The following is a 14,396-nucleotide window of genomic DNA, read 5'->3' on the forward strand; positions in this document are numbered from 1 at the left end:
GAGCCCAAGATGTAGTTAAGGAAAAGATAGAGTTGTAATAGGAAGTGTTATTTGTAATCTGGCGGGATGAGTTAGAAACCATCCCGGACTCTGTAATCCTTGTATAGAACGAATCCCTCGGCTCCACCTATATAAAGGGGGGGTCGAGGGACGAGAAAATCATCGAATCATTGTTTACAAACCCTAGTTTTCATATTCGTCGAGTACTTTTCGGCTGAAACCTTCGAGATCTACTTGCCCTCTACTTCTAACTAAACCCTAGCCTACAATCCATAGGCATTGACAAGTTAATCCCTTGTCAGCGGGCACTATTAGTATTCGATGCATGAGGCTTGCAACTTATAGGAGGTTTTATGCATAACACATATGAATTATTACTACCGTTGACAAAATTGTTTCCATGTTTTCAAAATAAAAATCTCTAGCACATGAGTAATCCCTGCTTCCCTGTGCGAAGGGCCCTTAATTTACTTTATGTTGAGTCAGTTTACCTACTTCTTTCTATCTTAGAAGCAAACACTTGTGTCAACTGTGTGCATTGATTCTTACATACTTGCTTATTTGCATTCATCATATTACTTTGTGTTGACAATTATCCATGAGATATACATGTTGAAAGTTGAAAGCCAGTGCTGAAGCTTAAATCTTCCTTTGTGTTGCTTCAAAACCTTCTATTAAGAATTTATTGCTTTATGAGTTAACTCTTATGCAAGAGTTGTTGATGCTTGTCTTGAAAGTACTATTCATGAAAAGTCTTTGCTATATGATTCAGTTGTTTAGTCATTATCCATTTGTTAACAAACTATAGACCATTGCTTTGAATCACTTCATTCATCTCATATGCTTTACAATAGTATTGATCAAGATTATGATGGTAGCATGTCACTTCAGAAATTATCCTTTTTATTGTTTACCTACTCGAGGGCGAGTAGGAACTAAGCTTGGGGATGCTTGACACGTCTCAAACGTATCTATAATTTCTTATGTTCCATGCTAGTTTTATGACAATACTCACATGTTTTATATACACTTTATATCATTTTTATGCATTTTCCGGTACTAACCTATTAACAAGATGTCGAAGCGCCAGCTTCTGTTTTACGTTGTTTTTGGTTTCAGAAATCCTACACAGGAAATATTCTCGGAATTGGACGAAACAAAAGCTCACGGTCTTATTTTCCACGGAGTCTTCCAGAACACCGAAGAGGAGACGAAGAGGGGCCACGAGGCGGCCACACCATAGGGGGGCGCGGCCCCACCCCTGGCCGCGCCGCCATATGGGGTGGGCCCCTCGGGTGTACCCCGACTCTGCCCCTTCGCCTATATAATCCTTCCGTTGTGAAAACCCTAGTACCGAGAGCCACGATACGAGAAAAGTTACTCAGACGCCGCCGCCGTCAACCCCATCTCGGGGGGTCTGAAGATCACCTCCGACACCCTGCCGGAGAGGGGAATCATCACCGGAGGGCTCTACATCACCATGCCCACCTCCGGACTGATGCGTGAGTAGTTCATCCATGGACTATGGGTCCATAGCAGTAGCTAGATGGTTGTCTTCTCCTCTTGTGCTATCATGTTTAGATCTTGTGAGCTGCCTATCATGATCAAGATCATCTATTTGTAATGCTACATGTTGTGTTTGTTGGGATCCGATGAATATGGAATACTATGTCAAGTTGATTATCGATCTATCATATATTTGTTGTTTATGATCTGCATGCTCTCCTTTGCTAGTAGAGGCTCTGGCCAAGTTGATACTTGTAACTCCAAGAGGGAGTATTTATGCTCGATAGTGGGTTCATGTCTCCATTGAATCTGGGGGAGTGACAGCAACCCCTAAGGTTATGGATGTGTTGTTGCCACTAAGGATAAAACATCAATGCTTTGTCTAAGGATATTTGTATTGTTTACATTACGCACAATACTTAATGCAATTTTCTGTTGTTTGCAACTTAATACTGGAAGGGGTGCGGATGCTAACCCGAAGGTGGACTTTTTAGGCATAGATGCATGCTGGATATCGGTCTATGTTCTTTGTCGTAATGCCCTAAGTAAATCTCATAGTCATCATGATATGTAGGTGCATTGTTATGCCCTCTCTATTTGTCAATTGCCCAACTGTAATTTGTTCACCCGACATGTTATTTATCTTATTGCAGAGACACCACTAGTAAACTGTGGACCCCGGTCCATTCTTTTACATCTGAAATACAACCTACTGCAATCATTGTTCTCTGTTGTTCTTTGCAAGCAAACATCATTCTCCACACCATACGTTTAATCCTTTGTTTACAGCAAGCCGGTGAGATTGACAACCTCACCTGCTAAGTTGGGGCAAAGTATTTTGATTGTGTTGTGCAGGTTCCACGTTGGCGCCGGAATCCCCGGTGTTGCGCCGCACTACACTCCTTCACCAACAACCTTCACGTGGCCTTCATCTCCTACTGGTTCGATAACCTTGGTTTCTTACTGAGGGAAAACTCGCTGTTGTACGCATCACACCTTCCTCTTGGGGTTCCCAACGGACGTGTGCTTCACGCGTTATCAGATATGATATGGCCCTTTTGTCTTTGAGCCTTTGATCTTCAACTCCAAAGCACGGAAATGATCTCCATCATCAACGGGCATGATCTCCATCATCGTCGGCGTAGCGTCAAGGTCCATGGCGCCGTCTTCATGATTGTTCTCCCATGTAGCAACTATTACAACTTCTTTGAAATACTACTCAACATGAAATTTAAAGACAACCATAAGGCTCCTGCCGGTTACCACAATACAATCATGATCATCTCATACATATTCATCATCACATCATCGCCATATCACATCACCAAACCCTGCAAAAACAAGTTAGACGGTTCTAATTTGGTTTGCATTTTTTACGTGGTTTAGGGTTTTCGAGTAAGATCCAATCTACCTACGAACATGAACCACAACGGTGATACTAGTGTTGTCAATAGAAAGAGTAAATTGGATCTTCACTATAGTGGGAGAGACAGTCACCCGCAAAGCCACTTATACAATACAAGTTGCATGTCGAGCGTGGAGCAAATCTCATGAACGCGGTCATGTAAAGTTAGCCCGAGCCGCTTCATCCCACTATGCCACAAAGATGCAAAGTACACGAACTAAAGACAACAAAGCATCAACGCCCACAAAACAATTGTGTTCTACTCGTGCAACCAATCTATGCATAGACACGGCTCTGATACCACTGATGGGATTCGTAGCATAGAAAACAAAAAAATTTCCTACCGCAAGAACTAAAACACAAGCCAAGATCTAATCTAGAAGACGGTAGCAACGAGGGGATCACGAGACTAACCCTTGAAGATTTCCAAAGCCTACGAGATTAGATCTCGTTGTTGCAGAAGATGATCACTTGCCGCTTTCAAAAGCGCATAGAAGATCTTGACGGTGCCACAATCGGGCAGCACCTCCATACTCGACCACACGAATGGTGTTGATGAAGACGACGTCCTCCTCCCTGTTCCAGCGGGCAGCGGAAGTAGTAGATCCTCCTCGGAATCCTGGCAGCACGACGACGTGGTGGCGGTGGTGGTGGAGAACTCCGGCAGGGCTTCGCCTATGCGCTGCGGGAGTATTATGTGGAGGAGGAGAGGCTAGGGTTTGGGGAGCGGCTAGGGTTTGGGGCGCCGGCCTCAAGGGGGTGCGGCCAAGGTGGCTTGGTGTGGCCGCCCCCCTCCCCTTGCTCCTCATTATATAGGTGGAACCCCCAAGAGTTGTAGTCCAAGTCTTCGAATAAGACCCCAACACCAAAACTTGCCATAAGGACAAATCCTACTCAAGATGGGAGTCCTACTCAAGGTGGGACTCCCACCTTTCCTTGGGAGGGGGTGGCCGGCCACCTTAGGTGGAGTCCACCTGGGACTCCTCCCCCTTAGGGTTGGCCGGCCATGCTAGTGGAGTCCCTCTGGGACTTCGCCTTCCATAGTGATTTCTTCCGGACTTTTCTAGAACCTTCCATAAATGCACCGGATCATTTTAAAACTTATAAAATGAGTTCCTATATATGAATCTTATTCTCCGGACCATTCCGGAACTCCTCGTGATGTCCTGAATCCCATCCGAGACTCCGAACAAAATTTCGAACTCCATTCCATATTCCATATCTACTTAAACGACATCAAACCTGAAGTGTGTCACCCTACGGTTCGCGAACTATGCAGACATGGTTGAGACTTCTCTCCCACATATTCAACGATGACTTAGTGATCGAATGAACCATTTACATACGATACCGATTCCCTTTGTCACGCGATATTTTACTTGTCCGAGGTTTGATCATCGGTATCTCTATACCTTCTTCAACCTCGTCTCCTGACAAGTACTCTTTACTCGTACCGTGGTATGTGGTCTCTTATGAACCATTCATATGCTTGCAAGCTAATTAGACGACATTCCATCGAGAGGGCCCAGAGTATATCTATCTGTCATCAGGATGGACAAATCCCACTATTGATCCATATGCCTCAGCTCATACTTTCCGAATACCCAATCCCACCTTTATAACCACCCATTTACGCAGTGGCGTTTGGTGTAATCAAAGTACCCTTCCGGTATAAGTGATTTACATGATCTCATGGTCGAAAGGACTAGGTAACTATGTATCGAAAGCTTATAGCAAATGAACATAATGACGTGATCTTAAGCTACGCTTAATTGGGTGTGTCCATTACATCATTCACATAATGACATAACCTTGTTATTAATAACATCCAATGTTCATGATCATGAAACTATGATCATCTATTAATCAACAAGCTAGTTATACAAGAGGCTTTACTAGGGACTCCTTGTTGTTTACATAACACACATGTATCAATGTTTCGGCTAATACAATTATAGCATGGTATATAAACATTTATCATAAACACAAAGATATATAATAACCACTTTATTATTGCCTCTTGGGCATATCTCCAACAATTTTGACCAATTGAATATTGCATACTTCTATAGACAATTCAGATTACATATGTATTATACCATTTCATTTAGATAACATAATTTCTTAGAAGATTCCCGGTGCAACGCGCGGGGTATGCTTCTAGTTATACTTCATGAGATAACCCACTATATATGTGTGTTTGTGTTGTCGATATGGGTTTGGTATCTCAAGAACTTATGCTTGAAGCTTGTTGTCTATTCCGTGATAATGGACGTGTGAATATGTGCTTCAAGGTAGCTTTTCCATAGTGGTGTATGGGGGAGCAATCATGAGTCTTCATAAAGCAACAACGATCAAGTGAGACATTCAGGCTTGAATCACTACTGCAGAAAGTCTTATAGCCACCAGGTGTTCAGTGACAGGAAAAATTATGCTTGTCACTAGTACAAACACTAGTGACAAGCCTGTCACTAGTACCAAACACTAGTGACAGGCGCACAAAAGAGGCTGTCACTAACATTGTTTATGGACCCTAACTGAAAGAGAAAATATGTTAGTGACCGGCATATGTAAATGCCTGTCACTATACCTATATTTTTTCAGCCGATCAAGACAGGTGTATAAGTAAGAATGGTTTAACTTAACCGAGTTTGATGTTTAACTTAACCGAGTTTGATGGTTTGTTTTACCGCATGACCTTCTTTGGTTTCGGTTCTAGCCGGCCAACGCACTTAGTGAGATTGATTTGTCCTCGCAGGCTGCAAGTAGTAAAAGTTTATACGGAGTGCTATCTGGAGCTGATCCTCCTCCCATTCAAGTTTTACTTGGTGGCGGAAATGCTACAAATCATGGCTAGAAGAAGCAGGGTGCATGTGCGGCCGCCGGCTGCTCCTTGCGAGCCTAAGGCAGCGGTATCGACGGTGGATAAGAATTCCAGAGGACATATTATGATGATACATATTTATTTCCATATATTCTTTATGCTAAAAGAGATCCAATCATCTAAAGTTGAGAGTAAGAAGGAAACCGTTGCATGCCTTCCGGCTCGTGCGAAGCATGGATGGGCGTACACGCGAGGCGCATGCAACCTCCTCTCCCCCACTAATCGTGCACGCAGTTTCATTTTTTTCTTAGATCCATCGCAGTCACTCTAGATTTCCCATACCACATCACCGCTCAGCCGCCGCACGCCCGCCGCCGCCCTGCACGCCCCATGCACGCCTGCCCGCCGCCGCCCTGCACGCCCCTCGCACGCCTTTCCGCCGCCGGCCTACACGCCACCGCACGAGCCTGCCCTTCGCTGCCGCCGCTTCGCCGTCCTGTACGCCACCACGCGAGCCTTCCCGCCGCTGCGAGTCTCCCTTTGGTTTACTCGCAAGCCACCGCCGTTGGCATCGCCGCGCCGTGATTGCGCTCGCTTCCTTACTGAATTGCGTCCTTGCTCGCCATCCTTGCCCTGTCCCAGCCGATCTGTTGTCGATCCGCTGGCGCTGGTGAGGAAGCTTTACGATGGAGGCGCGCGGGCGATGCGCCGGTCAACTAAATGGAGGTACGACACAAACTTCCCTATCAAGAGGAGGGTGGACTCTGGAAAATGGTGAGCTTGATCCTGGTGCTCGTGTTCACTGCAGGTCACAAACGACGATATACAGTATATCTTATTACAGAGAACACACGCCTACCATATAAATTTGTTCAGTTTTGTGTACCTCTTCTTTTAAAAGAATATAGTAGCAATGCTGATGCAGCTTATTCAAAATCAGTGTTATATTCTCATATGTCATGAAGTCCGTCTCACACGATCTGATTCAGTTGAGTTGACTAGCTCGATATGAGCTGAGATGTGTTGGCTTCAGCTACTGCAATTGCATCAATAATTTTGCTGTTTTGGGGAGAAATTTCCCTTATCCCCGAATTCATTCAGGTTCAGCTAATAATGTCCAAAGAGAGCTACTGGCAAGCAACCTTGTCTTATATATATTAACCGTCCTTTCTTGCAGACGCAGGATGTATCATTCAGGTTTTTTGTGTGTCCTGAACTGCTAATACTAAACGGTGCTACCGCCCAACAAGTCCATGGAGGTATGTGCCATAGGAAACATATTTTGGGGGTGTATAATTGACTTTTGACAAACCTTTTGCTATAATTAGTTCGTTAGGAAATGAAGTTGTTGTTCAACATTCAATTGTGGAATGACGTACCTATATTATCTCCCTTGTTGTCTCATGTAGTTACTTTATAGTTGATCCCCGTCGCAGTTGCCGCCTCACAGTTGATCCCCATCAGGTCACCCTTTCTCTCTCTCAGTTCACTTACGAACTCCTTTTTCCCGTGGTCGATTGTTGGTTGAGAGGGCGCAATAACGACATATGCGCAAAATCTCACAGAGTTAATCCTCGGTGGGGAAAATAGAAGGTCCCAAGCCCAAACTGAATCATCTCCTTTTGGATTTATCCGTCTCCAGGTCAGTACTTATCTGTCTCGGCGGTACTATGTCACCTCCTTAATTTTGGATTAAATCATGTACTTTGTGGTTTGTTATGCGTTAGCATTTTGCGTGGACATGAATAATTCGTGATTCAAATCATGATTCAGAGATCGCTAAGTTTACTTTGATCTCTGTATATAGTTATAAAATGAAGAAAAAAAAATACTTGTGTAATTGCACCCTCACATTGTAATATGATGGGATTGTTTGGTATAATTTTTATCTATCCAGCGAGAACGGGAACAATCACGACACTCCAAACAGATATTCAAGAAATATTTGATTTAATCGACACACTTCAGATGATTACTAAATTATTTGATTGTTTAGTTGCTTAAATAAGGAGAAAATTGGTGTCTAATTTGCTACACGTAGATTATTATATTACTTTATAGTACATGCTATGAAACTATCTATGATTTACATTGAATATTGTGATTTTATTCATTTGATTTTACTTTGAATCTTTATTTAAACTTATCCAGAATTAGTTTTGTGTGTAGGCGGCAACCAGCTCTAGAACATGGTCGATGGCCAAAACATCAGTTTTTGTGAATGTGATTACAAGACTTGCAACATTGAGCTTCTAAAGCATGAACCTCAAATCACATAGGGACTTCCGTATGAGGGAAGAAAAAGATCAGCCGCGAAGCAAGATGCCCCTATTTGACGCGCAAGATTAGAATTTATGCTTTGTAGAACTTCTCTGTGTTATTGCAGGACTGGAGTCCTTTATTATTGTGTATTTGTTGAATTTTGTATGATATTATGCTTATTCGATGCTATACAGTACCTGCTTGTTACTGCATATTCGTTGGAAACACTTTTTTTTAATATCGAAATTCATACTAGTGACAAGCAGCATCATGGGCATGTCACTACAAAACCTCGCAGGTTGCGGCCTTTGATCACAACCAGTGACATGCATCTCTTTTGCCTATCACTATTATACACATACTAGTGACATGCACTTTGCCTGTCACTAGTAACCTCACTAGTCATTAGTGACAGGCGCCTTGTCTGTCACTAATGGATCTTTTGAGCCTGTCACTGATGACCTATTCTGCAGTAGTGAATGTAGCTTGAAGTCTTGTCATCACGATCAAGCAGGATGCGTAAGGCAAAGGTATGGCCTTGCTAGGTTTTCCTTTTACCAGTCTCAAGGTGTTTGTTGGGAGATCAGATGATATGAAAGATAGCCACACTATCAAGAGGGGATTTCAGTTGTGTATCTTGATCGCATCGTCGTAGGGAGCTCAGTCCTTTGAACACTTTGCATCCCAATATTATTGTTGCTTCTTGGTGTTTCTCCGTGTGAGGAGCTTGTAGCTAGCTTTTCAACAAGCCCAATGATGGTTGGGTTTCCTGTGATCAACAACGAGGTTGTTGTAGTACTTGTAGCAGCAAATATTATTTATAAGTTTGTCCCTGAGAAACTTTGCAAACGGCTACAAACACAACCCCGCAACTGTGTTCTCAGGCGCAGCCACGTTCACACCCAAACCGTGGTTTGGAAATAGCCTATACTATAAGTTGCTAAGATGGTGACTAATTGAGAGTTTAAAGTAACTAAGAGCAAAGTAAATAGCAAAAGTAAACTAAATAAAAGAACGTGTTTGCGGTGTGGTTGATGGGTTCTCAAGGAGTGTAGGTTCCGCCACTAGTATTGATATTACTTATGATTAGAATGAGCTATATCTTTGCTCTATGTGTGGGGAGAGCTCCATAATAAGATGCGCCCAAAAAGCCATCGGTCATCGCATCTCTAAATAACCACAGCTAGTCTTCTGCAAGCCACATATTGACTATTGCTATTAAGGGTTTTACCCCATGGTTATCGATACGAGCTTAGTGAATCCCTACTTATCCCCTCATCCACGTGTTAAAGTGCCGATACGGTAATGTCACTTACCGCCATTCACTTTACCATAGTTCAAATGGCAGTTCCCTCTCGAGACTATAAGGCAAATATTACATGGTGCATGGCATATAATATCAACAGAGAGAACTAGCACCCATTCATAGATCAAAGGTATAAGATATCTTTATTTCACATCATAATATTACTAGGGTTTCTCCATATCTCCCCAAGAACAAAGGAACTACTCATACATGGAGGGGATCAACATCATAGCAATAATATGGATTTAATATGAAGATACAATTGCATATAAGTGGAAATACTAATAGAGTTTGGATCACAACCAAGTAGACAAAGGGGATCGCGGTGAAGAAGTTGATGATGGAGATCGAAGTGTTGCTCTTCAAGATCCTAGTCTCCTCCTCATCTTCTGTGTGTTGATGGAGATGGTGATGGAGGCGGTGGCTGCAGAGATGGCGGTGGAAACGGCAAAGTGGCAGGGCTCCGCCCCTTAGGGCGTGGATGAACGGTGCCTCTCCTTGCCTCCTCCCCTCTTTATATAGGCGTTGGAGGCCAGTTTCGTGAACCGACGGAGCTCGGGGTCGAATATGCCCATCGGGCCTTCACAAACGTTGTTCCGTTTGACAAAACGAAGCCGTCAGAGCCCATTACGGGCGGACGATACGGGTGGGCTCTGCCCGTACCGATGGTCGCTAAAGTTACTGGACTTTCGTATATTGGATAACATTTCTTCATATGAACTCTAACTTGGGTGTTCTTCAGCTCGTTAAAATCGTATGGACGAGAGCAACAACACCATGGTCTTAGATCTTAAATATAAGATGTTAGAAAAATATCACTTTTTCTACACCCCATATGGCTAAATCTTGTGCTTGTTATTCTCCCATCTTGTACTCTCTTGGTCCCTTTTGCTCCATTTCTCCATGATTATCAATAACACCTAAATACATGTCAAAGACAAGGGAAACATAATAAAATCTGACTGGAACTATTAAATATGCGAAGCTCATATGAAAGTGAACAAGAACTCGTAAGTATGCAAAATAGGCATAGGTGTTTCTAGCTAGAGCATGAAATGAGTGACAATATGAGTAATAATATACTTAAAAACCTCAGTAAAATAGTGCTAAATTTCGAGCTATCACCCAAGTTCCTCAAAAAACGAAATCTGTATGCATCTTCTATTGCGTTTTCGCGTTTGGACGTCTTTACCGTTTATTGACGTTGGGGGGCTCCCTCTCTAAAATCATCTAGAAACATTCTAGGAGGAGTCTTAATATTTCATCGTTATCTTTCTAACAAAATTGGTTCCATCTTAATCGGAGTTTGTGAATATTTTCAAAGTTAAGAAAACTGCATATGAGAGGTTTCCGGTGAAAACGGCGGCCAAACCGGCTAGGTCGTCCCCTATGTCGGTCTGACCGGTCAGGCGCGGGTCGGCAGCCTGCTAGTTTGTCCAGTGCACGGTCCACCCCGTCGGCCTGCCAGTTCATACGGTCTTGTCACCGGTCCGTCCGGCCTGTGGCCCGGCGCTGTCGATTTTGCTGCCGGTTTGCCTTGCATGAATCCCTCCAAGAAACTAGTTTTCTCCCTTGGACTAGAAATAGCTTTTATTCCTCATTGAGGAGAAAAGGTCAACCATTACACTTGCTCTCTCTCATTACACTTGCTCTATCTATCTCATACTCCACTGTTGAGCCTCAAAAGCTTGCTTCCTCTCCATTCTCTCCCATGATTCTTTCATCTTCTTGAGGGATTTGAAAGAGGAGATCTATATCTACAATCTCCACCAATCAATTCCTCCTCCAAGTGAGGGGAACTCTTGGCATCTAGATCTTGGAGTTATTTGTTGATTTCCTTCGTTGCTCTTCCTCTCTAATTTCTCCCTAGCACTTGTTGCTTTGGTCGGATTTGAGTGTGAAGGATTTGACCACCTTTGGTGTTCTTGTTTTGCATTCTTGCATAGTATTGAGCTCTCCATTACGATTAGTTTGAGTTAGAGACCGTGAGCTTGTTACTCTTGGAGGGGTTACCTCCTAGTTGGCTTGGTGGTTGGTGCTCCGGTAATCTCTTCATGGAAGATTGTGAAGAGGTCCAGGCTTCTCCTTCGTGGAGGTTGTGAAGTGGTTGTGGAGCTTGTCATCTCCGGAGTGGAGAAAAAGCTATCCATAAGGGAAAGGCCTTTCTCCTTCGTGGTATTGACTTGGAGAAGAAGGTGAGCCTTTGTGGCGTTCGGGGGACCTTTGTGGTAGCCCGCATCTCTCCAATGTGGTTTACCTCACTTCCTGCGGGGGAACACGGGAATACATCTTTGTCTCCATGTGCCTCGGTTATCTCTATACCCGAGTTTACTTTCCTTGTCATAGCGATCATTCTTGAAGTACATATATATTGCCATCTCTTGTGTTCATATATCTTGTGTACCTTTCATTGTTGTTGTTGCACTTAGTTGAGCCTAGTATATTTAGGTTTTGTGCTTGTAAAATAAACGTTAGTTTAATTCCGCATTCTTACAAGCCAAATCTGAAATATTTTTTAAAACTTCTATTCAACCCTCCTCTAGGAAACATCTCTTACTTTCAATGACTCGCTTGTACGATGTAAAATCCTGGGTCATGTTGGCTATATAAAGCTTGACCAGGATAGCATAGGTAGAGATCCATTCATACTCATAGAATCCATAGCCTTCGTAGCTTCTATAGCCGTCATCAACGTTGCTAGCAACAATATAAACATGTAGACATCAGTATAGTCAATAAAGAGTAAGTCTTTACCTCCACCGACCAGGGGCCGAACCTAGGTACATCGTGTCGTGTACGAATCTCATCAAGGTGATCCAAAGTCTTCATCGTCAACCACTCTCCGAAGCTACCCCCGGCAACATTTGCCTCAACAATACCACGACAGGTGGATGTTCTTTGTTGTGGATATGATAACTAGGTATACCGCAGTAGTGTCTCAATTCCGACCACAGATGGTGGTGAGGCCTATGGCCCAACCGGGTGGCCAAGTTGCCGAAAAATCAAGATTTAGGATTTCGACCTAGAGAGAAGTAGTCAGATCCAGCCCGTGGTAAAGGTTGTTCGGATCCGACGTGCACGACAAGATAGCTTAGCGTAGCTTAGACCTAGTCACATCCGGTTGGATCTCTACCATTTTAACCATAGATTCGGGCGTCTTTATAAACCGGATCCTGGGAGCCCTAGAGGCACAACACAACTTATTGTAATCTCACACTTGTTGCCTGATAATTCCAGAAAAGTAGCAGTAGGGCCTCACCACCGTCGTGAGGTGTCCAAAGCTGGGTAACTCGTGTATTCCCGTCTCGGTGACTCCTGGCCCCATGGACCCCCTCTCTCCCCTCTTATAGGCACCCCTCAACGGACTACCGCCGGTTACGCAACGACGGTCAACCATGCTCTATTGACGCCTTCCTAGCAGTTGGCCTAGCCCACGTCTCTCGGTAGAGTTTGGAGCAAATGATGTTGTAGGGTGCCGGTTGGTGCCGCTCAGCCTGAATAAATGCAGCAATCTTAGGATTCTTCTCGTGTCGGTACAAATATCTGCTTGATGTTTGTCCTCCTTGATTTGGCCGCTGTGTCGAGTTCTGGAAGGCTCCGCTAGCGAACTCCCTTAGGTGCTGATGACGCTGTGACTCCAAGTGCAGAGTGTTGTGTCAGCAAAGTATTTTCCACACAAGGATGACTCGAGGGTTATATCAAACTCTCGTGGAATGGAGTAAAGAGTTATCTATCCCTCTCTTCTTCTAGCAATCCTGCAAAATAAATTAAAGCCTTGTGTCCCCAACTCCACCGTGTGGTTGTCAAGCACAAGGTTTCGTGTAAGTAAAAGTAAAATAAAGTAGCAACTAGAGTAAAGTAAACTAAGTAAGCGGTAAAGGTTTGTTTGTTTTGAGGTTTTGTGTGTAAATAAGAAAGATAAATATTTTTGTATTTTCAGATTTAAATAGTGCTGCAAATAAAAATTAAGATAAATGCAATGGAAAGGTATTTCTTATGATTAAAATTGTACCAGGGTTCATGGGTTCACTTAACAATTCTCATTTTTAAGTTGTAACAATTCATCAATGAGAAATAAAGAGCATAACTTCAACATCTGTAAAATAAATATTCATATGGGCATCACGTCCTAACATAGAGATGATGCAACACATCTCACTTATACTCCACAAGACAGAAAAACTACAAGAAATCTTGTATTAAGTATTAATATAGTATATTCATAAGTACTTTCACATGATGTTTGAATATCAAATATGCTATCTTGAACAAACAAGATCATCGGCAAAGCCAGAATAGATCATGAACTTGTTGTCATTATTCAATCACTAAAACCATGATATTCCATCTAACACACACATCACCCCACACATGTTCTTGCATACAAGTTGGATCAGAACCAATACTTAAGAACGGGGTACATAATATGCATCTATCAATACATTTTACACAAAGTATAGTCAAATCTCATATCATCATATCATAGAATAAAGATCAACCACATAGGTGTTACATATATGACCATAATCATGTTGGGCAGCTCATATGGCACTAAGTACTATGAAGAACATGAGAGAAATAGATCAAGCTACTGCCACAAACCCGTAGTCCAGAGGTGGACTACTCCCCCTTGATCATGGTGATGATGTGGAAGACGTTGGAGAAGATGGAGATCCCTCCGACGACGGCAGAGTTTCCCCCTCCAATCTTCTCAGGTGCAGTCTCTGTTTTCGTGTTTATGTGTTTCTGCGGCGCTCTCCCCAGAGAATCCTCGGGGGTCATATATATATAGTGGGGTTTAGGTCAAAATACGTCGGTGCACGAAATAATCAAGTGATTTGGACGATCGACGACCAAAAGAGAGGGGGTGGCGCGCCACTTGGCCTCTTTTGGGCCTCAGGCCCCTCCAGGTGTGCTTCAAAGGCCCATGTTGCTTATCTCAATGAAAAAAAATGACCCTCGAGAAATCCTAGCTCAATTTGACTCCGTATAGGTCTCTAAAAGTGAAACAAACACAAAACAGAGAATTCATGTTCTGCATAATTATAAACTAAATAAAGAGGATCATTGGTAAATCCCCATAAATCAGTGTA

Source organism: Lolium rigidum, chromosome 4, assembly GCF_022539505.1.
Source record: "Lolium rigidum isolate FL_2022 chromosome 4, APGP_CSIRO_Lrig_0.1, whole genome shotgun sequence".
Lineage (NCBI taxonomy): Eukaryota > Viridiplantae > Streptophyta > Magnoliopsida > Poales > Poaceae > Lolium > Lolium rigidum.